Source organism: Schistocerca americana, chromosome 3 (assembly GCF_021461395.2).
Source record: "Schistocerca americana isolate TAMUIC-IGC-003095 chromosome 3, iqSchAmer2.1, whole genome shotgun sequence".
NCBI classification, from domain to species: Eukaryota; Metazoa; Arthropoda; class Insecta; order Orthoptera; family Acrididae; genus Schistocerca; species Schistocerca americana.
This window is the reverse complement of record NC_060121.1, coordinates 854186324-854204278: the sequence shown is the minus strand read 5'-3', so window position 1 is coordinate 854204278 and position 17955 is coordinate 854186324.

The window sequence follows — 17955 nt, the reverse complement described above, 5'->3', positions numbered from 1 at the left end:
AGTTCCTAGTATAGCTCGTGCCATGACAAACTGTATGATTCTCATTTTTGACGCTTCGAGGAGCGTCGTTTATGCACTAAAAACGGAGTCCAAAACGGTGTAATGTCGTATAACATTTGTGACATTTTTTAAAAAAGGATGAAAGCAGTGGAGGCAATTCGGAACTCCCGGCCCTGTATGGAGTTAGTGCTATGATGAAAGTCAAGTTGTATCATTTCAAGTACGATAGTTTTGAGATAAATTAAAGACCATTTTCAGGAAAACAAATACCCCTTGACGAAGGACGTTCCTGCGATTTACTGTTATGGTCATTGGCAGTGTGTTCGATAACTGTCAAGTGGGATGACGAATTAACCTTCGAGCGACACTCGCATTCAGTAGTCATATTGAGGTTAAAAGAGAGGAAGGCGGATTACGATACGACGTTTCGTGAAAAACGAGATTAGACGCGAGGTAGAATCTATAACTGGGAAGGATGGGGAAGAAAGTCATCTGTGCCCTTTCAAAGAAATGTGCTTCGTATTTGCCGTAATAGATTGAAGGAGATCATTGTAAACCTAAATCAGTGCTATCTGAAGTACCGTACGGTAACTTCATAGGGAAAAAATGGTGGGTAAGCCATAACAAACATCTGAAGCAGTAAGTACTCCACGACGGAAATTAAGTTCTGCTGAGGCACATACGTTACATCGCAATAATACACGATTACGATGTAATTCAGAACTAAGTGTTTCGTAAAAGGTTCACAGAATCGCTTCAATTTTTCGACCTTCCACTCAAGTACAAAGCTCGAGAAAAAAGAACACCAAAATCTTTATGCGCGAGCTCTAATTTCTACTACGTTATTACAGCTGTAATGTCATCCTGTCATCCTTGCTATGGCGCTGGCAACGAAATCTGTTTGCATTCGGAGGAGAAAGATGGTGGTTGAAATGTCGTGGAAATGATGTGCCGCAGTGAAAAACCGTTTGTTTTGTTGTTACGTCCCCAGCTCGTCTCCTTGCCCCCTCTCACTCCAACGTCAAGAAAAAAAAGAAAAACATCTGCGACACTCTCTCCCCTAATTCGATGTACTAAAATCAGCTGCCTTCTTTCAACGTTTTCGATGTCCTCCGTCAATCCCGTAAGATAATGGTCGCCTTGTGGTCAGCAATATTTTAGAAGAGTTTGAACAACCGTAGTCCTGGCAGTCTCTTTAGCAAACTTCTTGGGTGTGCTAAGGATTGTGTCAATAACTTAACATTTGTTTCACCTTTCCTACAACATGTGATGTTTCCCACTTCCGTTGTTTATGTCTGTAACCCCTAGAACTATCATTAATTCTACAAACTTCAAACTTGTTTTACTTATCTATTTCCCTAAGCTTGAGGAAACCTTCTTAGTAATCATGTGGAGAATCTCACTAATTTTATTATTTAGAGTCAGTTGTCACGTTTTGCACCGCGAAGATACGTTTTAATTATTTATTAGCGAATCCCCTTTGCTCTTCTTTGGATTTTACTAGATGGCAGCATTACTTGCCACAAATCTAAGAGAAACTTTCTGACTGTCTGCTAAATAGTTAGCAGAAAGCCCGTATCACTTTACTTGAGGAATCAAACTAATCACTTCCGTTTCACTAGATGACGTCCCTTCAGTTACTGTGAACTGTGATCTCCCAGACAGGAGATCGCGAATCCAGTCGTAGTCGGGTAAAGTTACATGAGTATGACAAAAGACTTCACATTTAATTGAGATAGCCATTCGTTGTATGGTATTATGATGAGACACCAGTGGTATTAGTGTAGTGCGTATTAATAGCGTTTCGCTTTGGGTTATTGAACAAAATAGACGTAAATATTACAGAAATTGTCAATATTTCTCCCCGTTATCGAGAACCGTCTGATGATGCACATCTAGTTTTTCGATTCCACGCATGTAGTGTCTTGCTGATTCTGAATTAAGCAAAAGTAAAGCACAATCTCCAAAACAAAACAAGAAACAAACAAAAGAAAAATAAATCTAATTTCTTAGTGGCGAGAAAGGCAAACACACGCGGGTGCCAGATTAGAAGACGTGCGGCAGGCATGTTTGCCAACGAAGCTCCTGCTTCAAATAGTTCTGAGCGCTATGGGACTTAACTTCTAAGGTCATCAGTCCCCTAGAACTTAGAACTACTTAAACCTAACTAGCCTAAGGACATCACACACATCCGTGCCCGAGACAGGATTCGAACCTGCGACCGGAGAGGTCGCGCGGTTCCAGACTGCAGCGCCTAGAACCGCTCGGACACCCAGGCCGGCACCAAGCTCTTGGCTGCTATCTTCCAGGTCGCATTTGTTATTCAGCGATTGCAAGGGATCGAACTTCAAATCGCCATCAGGCCGCACTGATTTAGGTATACGATGATCTCCATAAATCTGTTACGGTAAATGCCAAGATCAGTCCCTTGAAAGGGCACAGACAACTTCCTTCCCCATCCTTCCCAGTTCTAGATTCTGCTTCGTGTCTAATCTCTTTCCTTTCTTTTAACATCAGTATTACTGCTAAAGGTAACTATCGTACGAAGGTTAACTGGTCAACCACTTGCTAATTATCAGATACACTGTCATCGATCTTAGTAGGAAATCGCAAAGACGTTCGTCATCAATGCCTATTTGTCTTCTTGAATATGATAGTTAATTTATCTCACAGAGCAATGTTAAATGTATCGTCATTTATTTCCAGGTTAGGACATTCGGTGTTGTAAACTGATACTGGTGAACATTTCGATATTTGACGTCTCTTTATTCCTAATCGAGTCTCGATCAGACACTCGAGCCATCTGGACTGACTGGCACAAAGAGCAGTGTTCTCTAGTGGTCTGTTGTGGTAACCACTGTGTATAGTCAAACGACTGGGTTTAGAAGTCCTGCTACACATCTATGCTATGTAAGTCGGATACAGTCAGTTGTGGCCTATACATTGGAATTTCTAGGGTGGCCCGCATTTTGTGCAGTCGCGTATACACAGTATTCATGGAAGTTTACCTGCCGACGTTATTGAAGGAGGTAAGCCTTGATGTCAGGAGGAAGAGGAGGATAAAAGCGCACCAGCGTCCTTTGAAGAACCAAATCAAGCCGTAATAACCAGTACTTTTGGCAATATACACTCCTGGAAATGGAAAAAAGGACACATTGACACCGGTGTGTCAGACCCACCATACTTGCTCCGGACACTGCGAGATGGCTGTACAAGCAATGATCACACGCACGGCACAGCGGACACACCAGGAACCGCGGTGTTGGCCGTCGAATGGCGCTAGCTGCGCAGCATTTGTGCACCGCCGCCGTCAGTGTCAGCCAGTTTGCCGTGGCATACGGAGCTCCATCGCAGTCTTTAACACTGGTAGCATGCCGCGACAGCGTGGACGTGAACCGTATGTGCAGTTGACGGACTTTGAGCGAGGGCGTATAGTAGGCATGCGGGAGGCCGGGTGGACGTACCGCCGAATTGCTCAACACGTGGGGCGTGAGGTCTCCACAGTACATCGATGTTGTCGCCAGTGGTCGGCGGAAGGTGCACGTGCCCGTCGACCTGGGACCGGACCGCAGCGACGCACGGATGCACGCCAAGACCGTAGGATCCTACGCAGTGCCGTAGGGGACCTCACCGCCACTTCCCAGCAAATTAGGGACACTGTTGCTCCTGGGGTATCGGCGAGGACCATTCGCAACCGTCTCCATGAAGCTGGGCTACGGTCCCGCACACCGTTAGGCCGTCTTCCGCTCAGGCCCCAACATCGTGCAGCCCGCCTCCAGTGGTGTCGCGACAGGCGTGAATGGAGGGACGAATGGAGACGTGTCGTCTTCAGCGATGAGAGTCGCTTCTGCCTTGGTACCAATGATGGTCGTATGCGTGTTTGGCGCCGTGCAGGTGAGCGCCACAATCAGGACTGCATACGACCGAGGCACACAGGGCCAACACCCGGCATCATGGTGTGGGGAGCGATCTCCTACACTGGCCGTACACCACTGGTGATCGTCGAGGGGACACTGAATAGTGCACGGTACATCCAAACCGTCATCGAACCCATCGTTCTACCATTCCTAGACCGGCAAGGGAACTTGCTGTTCCAACAGGACAATGCACGTCCGCATGTATCCCGTGCCACCCAACGTGCTCTAGAAGGTGTAAGTCAACTACCCTGGCCAGCAAGATCTCCGGATCTGTCCCCCATTGAGCATGTTTGGGACTGGATGAAGCGTCGTCTCACGCGGTCTGCACGTCCAGCACGAACGCTGGTCCAACTGAGGCGCCAGGTGGAAATGGCATGGCAAGCCGTTCCACAGGACTACATCCAGCATCTCTACGATCGTCTCCATGGGAGAATAGCAGCCTGCATTGCTGCGAAAGGTGGATATACACTGTACTAGTGCCGACATTGTGCATGCTCTGTTGCCTGTGTCTATGTGCCTGTGGTTCTGTCAGTGTGATCATGTGATGTATCTGACCCCAGGAATGTGTGAATAAAGTTTCTCCTTCCTGAGACAATGAATTCACGGTGTTCTTATTTCAATTTCCAGGAGTGTACTTGTCGGCTGGGGAAGACCTCTAAATTGATCTGCAAGATCTCCTGGCCTCATCCCATCAGACTTTTTTCTTTGGGGCTACATTAAAGCCGAGGTGTGTCCTACTCTGTTGACTGTATCATGGTATTAAATTAAATCTGGAGTGACTGCCATAATGAGCAGTGGTTACCATTGTGTATAGTCAAACAACAGTACCCCACCGGGTTCCGGCGTTTAGAGAACCTGCAACACAGCTCTGTTATGTTCGTTGCACTCAGCAGTGGCCCAATGTTTTTGCTCTGAAGTGTGCATTGGCTGCCTGAGAAGTGCAGGGCTCAAGTAAGGCCCAAGTATGTAGTCGCCCACGACATCAGCAGATACGCAAAACGTCAGTATAATACGTGTACACATGCTCGCTGCTAGTGTGATATCGGTCTCCGACGTATGGCCACTTTACGAAATATATTTGTTTTTGTCTCTTGTTAGTTGGGGCGCTGAATTTTCGAACATTATGAATATCGTCTTAATAATAATAATAACGCCTGGATTTCCTTCCCCGTGCTTCCCCAATTCGCCTTGCCTGCATTTATAATGATCTCGACATCTACGTGACGTTAAACTCTAGATTTCCTTCCTTTCTACGAATTGTTGTTTCTATGATGTAAATAGTAGGGCAGGCAAACTAGACCGCCATGTACAAGCACCTCGAACTCTTTCAGCTGATCTAACCCCAACTGCGAACATGTAGAAGGTATTGTGCACGAGACAACTGTCCAGACTGAAGAGGATCTCCTACCAAGCATTCCTCTGTCTGTGACATAGTTCGTGTAACACTGATGTTGGAGTATGTAAATTTGGACGCAAGTGACATCACTGTATAGAAGTTGGGGGATGCCAATCTGAAAAATTTCTGTGATTGCTGTACATTGTGCAATTAAATAAAACATTGCTTGTACGGGGCCAAACCAAAGTTCACAGGGAAAATGTCGGAGGTTGTTTGAGGACAGGTTCTCAGTATTTTGGTATAAGGTACCCGCCGACTCTGGCAGCTCGTTAGAGAGCACTCGGGTGTCGTTTGACTTCTTATCCTCTTCTATTTTTTTATTTTTATTGCAACGAAAATAGCTCTGCAATACTGCAAATGTGGACGGTATGCGCTGTGAAAAATGTCAAATCGGACACCTTTCAGCCGTCTAAATTTTCAGATAGTTATTTTATTGGGCTTCCAGTTGCGGCGATGTATTACGCTATTTTCACGCCGCTGGCCGACGTGTAGGATTCCCACTTCCGGTCCTGTCAAAATAGCGGCTAACATTCAGTGAATGAAAGATGTTTGACTTGACATTTGGTGCATTTGGTGCTAAACAGACGAGATACCGCTACCATCTGTGAGAAGATGGATATACTGCTGTGTGTTTGGAAACAAACTTGTTCCATTCACTCACAGTATCTACTATTGGCAATAGTAGTGGCTAATGTACTCTTCAACCTAATGATTCCATTGAGTACTGTTCGGTTCTCTCTCCGATATGTTTCCAGCACTTTTAATAGCACATTAACAGTGATAGACAACGATTCGCTTCCAGTTTTTCCATAATTTCCAAAGCTGTGCCGGAACAAAACCACAACCAGTAACGAGATCCACAATATGTATAATATTGGGTATATTTTTGTCAACCACGCAGATGAGTGTAAAATAGTGACAATAATCAACTAGCTTTGTGCAAAGTCAATGGAAGCATGGCATACAGCTACTGTGAAAAGGAAACCCCAAAACCAAATACAATCCCATGACATAGCAACACAGTTAGACAAAAAGCAGCAATCACATGTTTGTCATTTACAAAGAAACGACAGAAATAATCATATTTTATACGTGCCACATTAATCCACGCACAAATCCATAAACTAAGATTATCTAATACGTCGCGGACTCACTGAACAAACTTCCGTTTAATATTAAAAACCATGAAAAATAAATAAAGAAAGTATACTCAGAAACAATAATTGCATCGCGCACATATTGCGAAAACTCAGCACCAGGACTTAACTATAAAAAAAGGCGAAGGTAACCGGATCATGAAGCGCACCTTACATAGACGTACGACACAAACAAGAACAGAAAACAGAAACAGGTTCCTGTCTGTTGTTTGTTGGGGGACTTCCAGAATCCTCTGTTGCCGATATGGACCAGGACAGGTCCTCTCGATGGTTTCACCCATTAATGGCCTGAATTTTGGTGTTATTAAGCAGTTACGCTGTTGTATATATTACGAGAATCGTGTGGCGAGTGTCTAGTGTCATATTAGTAATTGATGCTGAAAATATATAACCTGGAACTGTATTTAAAATGGATAGCCGTTGACCGACGCTCCGGTCAAAAACCGGGAACTGTAGCGGCACTTCCTGGCATCCCCGGCGCCGCGGACCTCATGAAGCCTGAGGTGAATGCCGTGCCCCAGGCAAAGGACGCGCTCGGGCTCGTCGTACGGACCATCATTGATGCCGTTACTGCAGCAGCGACCGCCGAAGTACGGGTGACTCTGGAGACGAATGCGAACGAGGTCCGTGCGCTGAAACAAAACAGGGCACGATTGCTAGAACAGAAGCCGATCGAGGAATCAGACGAGCTTGAAGAATATCAAGACGAAGTGATCTCAGATTGCTCGGGATTCCTAAGAACATCAGCGAGAACACCGAGAAGTTAGTGATTCTTGCCCTAGAGAATCTAAGCCTGCGAGTAAACACTGAATGTTATAGAGAAAAGTCATAGAATGGGGCTACGGCGCCAACACCTTCAAAACATAGAACAAAGAATAGTGTAATTTGTAGCGTACAGGAAAACATCTGAAACCTTTAGAGCGAAGAGGAATCTCCCGAAATCAGGTCTGACGATACGCCAGAATCTCATTTCTGAAAGACTACCTATTTTGAACAGCGAGATCTCGTGATTTGGGCAACAAAACGCGTGGGCGATGGCAGGATAATGGTGAAGAGTGAAAATGGGAAAATATGTCTGCAGATGAACTCTAAATGCTAAAAACATGTGAATTCTCGCTGTCTCTAGTCTATATGTTTATTATTGTGTCTTTATTTCATAAAGAAACAATTTATATTTGTAAGACTTTCCTGAAAATGATTTCTTGTTACTAACATTAGTTTTTTAGCTCTGCCTGTAGTACTAATTATAAATTATCTGCCGGCCCTGGTGGCCGAGCGGTTCTAGGTGCTACAGTCTGGAACCGCGTGACCGCTACGGTCGCAGGTTCGAATCCTGCCTCGGGCATGGATGTGTGTGATGTCCATAGGTTAGTTAGGTTTAAGTAGTTCTAAGTTCTAGGGGACTGATGACCTCAGAAGTTAAGTCCCATAGTGCTCAGAGCCATTTGAACCATTTGAACCATAAATTATCTGTTCAATTTTGACACTTCCAATACCAATATAGTTCGTTATCTCACTATTACCTCACAACTCTCACAGCGCTCTGATTCCATTTTATTTAGCAGCTTACTTTCACATTACTGTTGTTACTCATCATTAGAACAATTAACAGTACTCTCTATTCTATCTTGCCTTTAATACTGATGTGTCAAGATTACTCTAGCTCTCCTTAGCGAGTTCTTCTTCAGTCGGCTGGTCGTGGCCACAAAACCTCTCTTCTCCCTTTTACTTTTGGATATACCACTCCCCTACCTCAAAGTGCCCCAGGATGCATTATTCCCCCCACCCTCGGTGGCCCAGTGTCACTGATATCCTAAGTGCCATCCTTGCAAGATTTGCATATGAGCGTACTAAGCTCCATATTACACACACAAATGTCTAGTTTATGCCAGCAAATCTCGACGACTTCTGTCATTGTTTCAAGATGTAGATACCCATGTAATACTTCTGTCGTAGATCTGGCTCAAACCAAGTATTCCTATAAGACTGGTAAGCCTAGAAGGCTGTATCTTGCCAAGACACGACAGATGTAATCGATGGAGGATGGGGCATGGGTTTAGAGCACACATATGTTCTCATTTGTCACCTACTGAGCTACACGCATCCAACAATAATGAAGATAAACAAGTGGAATATATGAAACTTCCTGGCAGATTAAAACTGTGTGCCAGACCGAGACTCGAACTCGGGACCTTTGCCTTTCGCGGGCAAGTGCTCTACCAACTGAGCTACCCAAGCACGACTCACGCCCCGTCCTCACAGCTTTACTTCTGCCAGTACCTTCTTCCAGGAGAGCTTCTGTAAAGTTTGGAAGGTAGGAGACGAAGCACTGGCAGAAGTAAAGCTGTGAGGACGGGGCGTGAGTCGTGCTTGGGTAGCTCAATTGATAGAGCACTTGCCCGCGAAAGGCAAAGGTCCCGAGTTCGAGTCTCGGTCTGGCACACAGTTTTAATCTGCCAGGAAGTTTCATACCAGCGCACACTACGCTGCAGAGTGAAAATCTCATTCTGGAAGTGGAATATATTTTCATAGAGATCAAATCCCTTGCGGGGACTAGTACGTGAATAACTGTTCAAAAAATCGATTTTTAATTTTTGTCTTAAAAATACCCTGTAGTTTTCTGAAAGAGAAAAAGTTTACTTCCAGGAAAATGGACCACAGGAAGAACCAAAATTAGAGGAATTTAAAAGTGGCTGCACACACCACGACGTTCCCATGGCACGCAGTCAGCTGTGTTAAAAATAAAGTTTTGCTCTCATTTGTTTCATTTTTATGACGTTTTAGTCCCTTAAGTTGGCTAACCTGCGAAAGCTTTACAGTTGCTCATATTTTGTTTATACAGAGAGTTTACTCGTTATCTGCTGGTGTTTTGGTGCGAATTTTTGTTTACAGCGAAGTAACTGTGTGTATGAGTTTCTTATTGAGTGCGTGAGTTTCTTATTCCACTTGAAAACAATGGGAAGAATTAAGAAGCTCGGTGTTAAACAACGTAAATTTTATCGAAATCGGTTCACCGAACGGATTAACACTGCTAATACTCAAATAGAACATGATACAACACTTGAATCAGCTTCAACTAGTCCAAGTGCTTCGAAGCTAAAACTGAAATATTTGGACAATGGGATTGACAGTATTAATGCTAATAATACTGAGACGCCAACTATTGATTCAGGCTGAGTTATTGGTGAACTCTCTGCTCTATCTGAACTAACTTTACATGGTAGGACTCAGAATCGAAATGAAAGTTTCAACAATTGTATGTGGGAACGGATTCCTAAAACTTTGAAAATAGGTGTGCTAGATGCTGTTCTATATTTCAGTGACGGTGCAGTGTCAAGTCTTAATGTTATGTAACTGATGGAAATGCCTGGTGGACTAAATATGCAAAGAGCTCTAACAGCCATTGACCGAAGGAGACTGCTTGAAGCAGAAAAATCATTGTTGGAAGCCACCAAAGAAGCAATAAGAAGAAGAAGAAGCGTGGAAAAGAGAAGGGAGCAAGAACAACACAGGAAACAAGATGAATATGGACCTGGGATGCATTAGTGCCAAGCAAGTTTGACAGAAAAAGCAAGTTTTAACTTTAACTTGAATTTCCCGAAAGTTAAATTATTTCATGTTCTGGCACACTTTGGCTAAAAAATATTAAAGATAGAGAGCTGAAATTTTGTATACTGTCTTCAAATAAAAAGTAGACAACTCCTGTGACTTAACTTCGAAAGTAAAATTCTTTTTTTGAGGAAAAACCCTGAATTCATTTCCAAAATTTTTGATAATCATACTTAACATTTTTCGTACCACAGTTTATGACAGCACCATCTTTTCAATAGTCTGCTTTAAAGATAAGAGGGTAAAGAACTTACAGGAAGAAATAAACCTTCTACTTTGTTTGAATTTTGAATAATGTGTACCTATGATGTACATAAATAATTAGTACGATTTACATCATTTGCAACGAAAAAATACAATTAAAAAAAAAGTTAGAGCTACAGCTGCGGTTCACACGTAAAAATGTTCCCAAAATATGTCTTTAAAAAATGGTAAGTATTATATGGGCTTACAAACCTTATTATTTGAGTTACACTGTTTAGAAAACTGACAATTTTTTCAAGTTTTCCCCTGGTATTCACGGACCAGTCCCCTTAACAGGACGTGCCTGTGTCATCTACAAACCTTCTGCGGTAGTTGGATTTGCCTGCTTCGAAATGGCTCTTTCAAGTATAGAATCGACCATCGAGCATATAACTGTACCTGGTGACGCCGACACATGTTTTCTGTACAACTGTCCTTCCAGTGTGTAATTTAAGTTGATGCTTTCTTCTTCAAAGCATGTCACCACGTCAGCTTGTTCCTTCCTACCACACGAACAGTAGTCACACTCTCATATATATATATATATATATATATATATATATATATATATATATATATATATATATATATCTGCAATGAAATCCCCAAACAGAGTAATTCGTGCCTCTGAAGTATCTGCTCCTGCTCACAACGAAAAGCTTCATGGATTCACTAACAAACTTATTCAGCTATATACTATAATAAGCTTCCGTAGCTCATGAAACTGAGATGCTGCATATTAGGCATACTAGCTAGCTACACCCCACATCTGAAAACCGTATTGTTTACAATCAGAAGCGGAACATAGTTAAGCTGTGGGAAATGAATAACTCAGGCATGCTCATACATCAACCGACAACAGAAATGAATGATGAAGCTTATTATTAACTCACTACTGCCCACTATCACATATATTTTCAACCCCTCCTTAACCAAAAGTGTTTTACCTGAGCCCATGGAACAGGGACTAGTTAAATCATTACCTAATAACATCGTTGTCACAGCCCCTCTGATTACCGACCTATCGGCGTTCTTCCTGCACTGTCCAAGGCCCTAGAATATATAGCCCACGACCATCTAACAAACTACCTACCTACACGCGTCCCACTAGACGAATATCTATCAAGTATCCATAAACATCGCAGCACAACATCTGGCCTAATAAACTTAACAGATTATCTGAGCTTGCCATGGATGCACAAGAGGCTACTATTATAGGCATCTTTGACTTCAGCGAAGTCTTTGACATTGTCGACTTGGACATTTTACTTGCCAAATTTAGTAGCTTAAATTTCTCGCCAAGTGCAATGGAGTTGTTTCGCTAATACCTGACGTTGTAATGTCCCCGCAGAAAATACCCTCTACCACGCACTAATTACTCATTTTCAATCAAACCATCCACATTCATTCACTTTGGAAAAGTTATCTGATCTGATTTTCTCGCAATATATGCGGCGACAGCTCGACGACGCCAAAGTATTTTCTAGTGCGTTTATTCTTTGAAATAACAGAGATGTATATATCCATTCTCCATGATTGTTAGAGTGGTAACTAGGACAGCTTCTGGAGCATCTGTTGAGGGATTGACGTGTTTCTGAGAGATACATATTCTGCTTTTCTTCTCGCTGAGGCGAGCCAACTAACATTTGTGCCGCTAGCGGTTTGTTTGAAGAGAAAGAGACTGTAAACGGAAAATAATTAAGACGTGGAATCACCGGAGATCTGGACAGTAATGGAGATGGATTTAACACACGATTTCCTTCATATATAAGGTTTGTGACTTTTTTGTTCAGGAGTGAATGAACGAATGAGTTTTTTCTGAATCATTTGATGATCACGTTGGCCCTGTAATTAGTGGGGAAGTTTCAGCTGTGTCGAAGAGAGCCTGCAATCACTGAGTCTGTGTTAAATCGTCCAAAAAGGCTTCGTACACATCTGGAATTCGCAATCTTTCGTAAAAGGAACAAATTGTCCACACGATTGATTCTCCCGACTGAATGCAGTGTTTAACAGTAATAATAAATGTAAAGATCTCTTACAGCAAGCCAGCCGCTGATTACCAAGACGAAGGACTCCACCAAAGATTATATTTGGCTGATTTCACGTAATGAAATATTATATTAAAAACTGTACATAGATAAAGGAGAGAAAGAGAGAGAGCGAATGAAAATAGAGATAATACTAATAATCCTCCATTAGTCTAACTTTTCGCCTGTCTTATCACGGATCAGCCAAGAAATGGGAGGCCCTTACTTTACTGTATAGATTTATGTGTGAAGGTGAAGGGATCTTAAAGGCAACAGATACACGTCTATACAGACAAGACAATACACAGAGTTAGTGGCTAGCTGCATTCATCATCTATTCTTAGATGAAGAGACGGCAACTTATTATCCGAACATTTAAAAATGTTAAAATGGCGACCGTGACAGGACACGTTTTTGGACGTTGCTAAAATAATTTTGTTCTCTGTTTCATGTCAACTACGACGAGCTAACCTAACTGACGCTTGGAAAAGACTGGAAAGACTCGCAGGTGATATAATTGGATCTACGAATAAAGCCGAAAGGCAGCACACTGGGTGCAGAGAAAAGGCCAGATCTACTTTTTATTATTAAAGCTTGCTAGTACAGTTGACGTATATGCTTTCCTGTTTAGTGTTATTTGTTATTTGGACATAAGTACTCTTGTGTGAAGGGAGTTATATAAAGTGACAGTAGAACATTTATATGGTTTTGACCAGGGCAATGTTTAGGATGAGTCAAGCAGAGCAAAGCAGCACGCAACAGCCTTCAGCTGTTAGCACTGATAATAATGATGCAGTAAGAAGTGTTGCAGGACCGATGGCTACAGATAGCGCAACAGAACGCTCTGTAGACACGGCTGGAGGTGTAACAGTAAGTACGCAGCAGGGATTAGATCCATTGGTAATTATCATGAGACAGATGCAGATGATAACTGAGAGCATGAATACTTCGAAAACCGACATTAACGCGAAATTAGCCTCAGCTACTGAAGGGCAGGAAAATCTGAAAACCGATATTAAAGCACAATCAGTGACAGTCACTCAAACTCAAGACGAGATGAAATTAGTCCAGACTGAGATTAAGCAGCAGTTACAAGACAGTTTTTCCGAATTAGAGCAGCGGATAGAGGCGAAGACCAAGGAACTCAAAGATCAGGCCGAAGAGACGGAACGAAAATTAACTGCACAAATAGAAATGGTGAAAGCACAATGTGAGGAATCTACTCACCGCGTACTTGTCGAAATGAAGGAGTATGTGAATATTAAGATAGATACTGTATGGGAACAAGTGGAAATGATTCCGCAATTAGTACAAAAGCAAGACGCCATGTCATGTGCAATTGCGCAACTTCCTGAATTGGCACGTACACAGACTAACCTAAAGGAAAGCGTTGAACATCTGACAGAACGTCAAGACGTTATAGACCACCAAATTAACGTATTAACGGGTAAATTATCCGAAATCACATTAGAAAACAAAAGGCTAATGTGTGAAAACGTTGAGCAAAATGTTAAGGCAGCATTCCAGAGTTTATCTGGCAAACAGGAAGAGAATTTGTTTGCGAAAGGACTTGAGGAGGTGCGACAGCAGTTAGGTGCTGATTTGGAGCATTGGAAACAAACGATAGAAGAGTCGACGCGCGCTTCACAACAAAGCTCAGAACAAATGAATGCAGGGAAGCAGCAGAAGTTGGCAGCGACTATAGAGCCAGTTACTGCCCATTCGCACACAATACCGACTTGTGCAAGTAATTCAAACATTAAATTGCCACGAGCTGGTTGTTCGCGTGAATTCTTATCTAACGGAGATTACGAAAGCCTTTGCCATGCTGAAGAAAAAATGATAAAGCATCGGCAATTCCAGATTTTTAACCCTGACAAAAGGGGGGGGGGTCCATCCAATTGTTTTTATTCGTAGTTTCAGAGGAGTGCTACCCAGAAATTGGTCGGAGCGGCAGAAGATCAGTTTTGTTACAGGATATATACAAGGTTCGGGGGCGATCTGGGCCTCGGACATGACTTCTGTTTGCCCGACATATGACGATTTTGAGAAGGCGTTTTTAGCAAAGTTCTGGTCAGAAGGGGTACAGGAACGCCTAAGGCAGGAGGTGCTCTACCGAGAACCTTTCTCCTTTTCGAAGGGAAGCCTTAGAAGGTATTTCGAAAAATATATAAATAAAACGAGATACTGGGACAGACCTATGCCCTTGCCAGACATAATAAACATACTTAAGGCAAGACTACCAACTAGCATCCGGAATCAATTGATTTACGGCAACGGCAACGATTTTGGAGTCGTTCCTCACGACGTTAGACCATATAGATATTATCGAAGAGAACAACCAGAAAGCCCGTGATAACAGATTCCAATATAGGGCGATAGAACCTCCGCCAAACGGTAGGAAAGGTGTAAGTATGTGTTATACCAATGGCGATCAATCGACACTTAGAAGGAATGAACAGAGATCGTTAAAAAATGGAGGAACCCCTCACAATCTCAATAGTAATCCCGGCAATGGCCTTGCGAGGGGCTATTCAAGGACAACAGGAACGGGAAAAGATACAACCCCGTGTGGGGGAACGAAAGAAATTTCAGACCCCAAGCCTGGAATAATAACAAAAATTGAAATTGGAATCAACCGGGAGGAATGAATTCAAATAGCCAACATCAGTGGGGACGGACATCCACGAATCAACCGGTAATTACCGAAGTGACGGATGATGTCAACCAGCAGACAAATCAAAATCCAACAAACTTGTAAGGACCCACTCGTGCCCCGGAGAAGCGGTCAACAATTGGTTGAGGGGCAACAGGATATGTGTACCCATGCTAACGTATAATGATGGACGATTACTGGCAGATGAACTGACCGAGGACCTAGAACCACAAGATGAGGATAAGGAACAGGTGGCAGTAGCCGAAGTGCAAGTCATTATGGAGACCGTACCTATAGTGGCGGTTTTAGACACAGCTGCAACCACAAATGTTATTTCGGAGGCACTATTCAACAGGATCAGAAATATAAGACGAGTGCCAATTTTTCCAGTTCAAAACTGCAGAATAATAGGCGCCGTTGGGGCTCGATCGGCTAATGTAAAGGTGCAGTCACTACTTGGTGTGGAATTCGGAAATGTAGCAATATTAAGCACATTCCTTGTGAAAGATTTGGTAGTAGATTGCATTATCGGAGTCGACAGCCTACGTCAATACGGATGCAGAATAGATTTTAAAACAGGAAAAATTTGGTTGAACGTTAATAAACAAAAAATTGAGTTGGAGTTGTTGAAAAAAAAAAAGCCTTACGAGAAATATAATTGTGGGATCAGTGTGCAAGTAATCAGGACGGCCCAAAATTCTAAAGAGCACGTAATTAATGAGTTCGAAGTCAAAGACGATTTCGGTCAATTAGTGTTTGAAAAGTTAAATGAATCCGGTTGCATTATCGAAGATCAGAAGAAGCAGCTCAATGAATTATTATTAATGTATGAAAACGTTTTTGATGAAAGGCCATCTCTACGTTAAGCCGCACGAAACGTATTGTAGAACTTTCAATCCTGTTCCCTGGAGGTTAAAGGCTCAAGTTCAAAAGGAAATATTGAGCAGATATACAACAACATGCCCCACTCCTCCACTGGATATACACCTGATGAATTGATGTTCGAGGAAAAAGAAGAAAACTTCTGGACTGAACATATGCCCAAAACTCAGGAAACTGAGATGCGTTGGGAAGAAAAAATAAGACAAGTCATCATAAATATGACGCAAAAGGCTGATCATAGAAAACAACAATATGACAAATTAATCAAGAGGGTACAGGCGTACCACGTCAGAGAGAAGGTACTAGTTAAAAGACATACCAAATCATCCTTAATAAAGAAGAGTATAAAGAAATGGGAGTTATTATATACTGGCCCATACATCATTCTACAAATTCCGAACCCTGGGGCTTATCTGTTAGCCTACGCGGGATCTAACAGAATTAATGGGTTATTTTCCCATAACGACTTGAAAAAATTTAATGAAGATTAGAAGATAGGGAGGAATGGTGTTGCGAGTGCCAGAGATGAACGCTCGTAAAAACATAACAATAAACTGTGTGTGTTTAGTGTTAGAAAACTTTAAACTGAAATAATTAATCAGTGCCACAGATTGTAGAAATAGTGACTAACTATTACTATCGAGTGCTGCAAAGAAGATAGTGGAGATAGGCTTCACCAAGTGTTTGGGTAAACATAGAACTTTAGCATTGCTAATGTCATCAAGAATTATAAAGGATCTGAATGACCTTCAAGAAGAAAGAAATATTTCCCGAAAATGGCGCCGCATAATCAAAAGAGGTTCCCAGTGAAGGTTCATATATAATTTCAAGTGCACGCTTAGATGTGTAAACGTGTGAAGTGAAGTTTTGTGGTTAAGTAGTGAACCATGAGTGACGGTTAACGCCGCAAAGATAATTTCCCGCGCAAAACAATTGACGTCGGCGCGAGAGTTAGAATCGATATAGACGACACAGATATGCTTTGTAAGAGACTCGCATCAAACGCGAGGGGAAACTGATTGATGTTGAACTTCAAAAAAAGTGTCATAATTAGAGGTTAAGGGTTCTTGATTTATTGTTGAAAGTCAAAAGAAATTAATATTCATAGAATTAGTAGTTATTTAATGGGTCTTGTTCACTTTGGAATTTTGTTTGAAAATCCATTTCCATATATGTGCATGTATGAATGCCAGATGAATCAGAGAATAAATGAAAGAAGTGAATCCACATTCCTCACTACTAACAACTTTTACATTACAGCAATCAAGCAGAGAAATATATGTATTTAGGATAAAATTTTTATAAGTATAGATAAATGATATGACTTTGCAAGGAAATGATGGATTATGTCTCTGGATAAAATGAACCACACTTTCCATTATTCGATGATTTGAATCCAAAATCTACTGCAAGTTGCATGAATCCTTTAAATTACAAAGAATAAATCATTGACAGAATATATGTCGGAATTTTTGGACTTTAAGCACAAGTGGTGATGCGAAGTCCGAAAGAAAATTCAAACTAGAGTAAATATTATGATGTTTTCGGCAACAGCATTAGTCAATGGATAAATGGAAACCAAAGTCAATGGCTAAATTCCTTGCAGTACATCGTAAGAAAAAGGATGCACGAAGCCATAGGGATTTTGTTTTCAAAAGGAGAATCTTGGACGGTGCAACCTAACCAGTTCTTTTACAGGAAGAGTTTCCCTTTCGGTCATTACTAATTCTTTTGGAATGAATGTTGCATGTAAAATCTGGTATACCTGTCCCTTCTACTCTTCCCATTGTGGGCCGCGTAGAAGACCGACTACAAATGTGGACGTCGGGGACATGCAAGATCCGGGGGAGTTTCAGATATTGTCCTGGGAACAAGATTGTAAACAAAAAACTCGTGTTATTGATTGTAAAATTTTTTTTTAGCTAGAGGCACAAATCACTCTTCTCCAAATCGTTATATAAATCGATCCCTATCTTTCATTTAGAGATCAATTTCAAAATTACTTTTACTCTTCTGTAGGCTTTCCTATCTTCTATGTACCGTAGGCTGGGGGTCTAGGCTTAAGAGG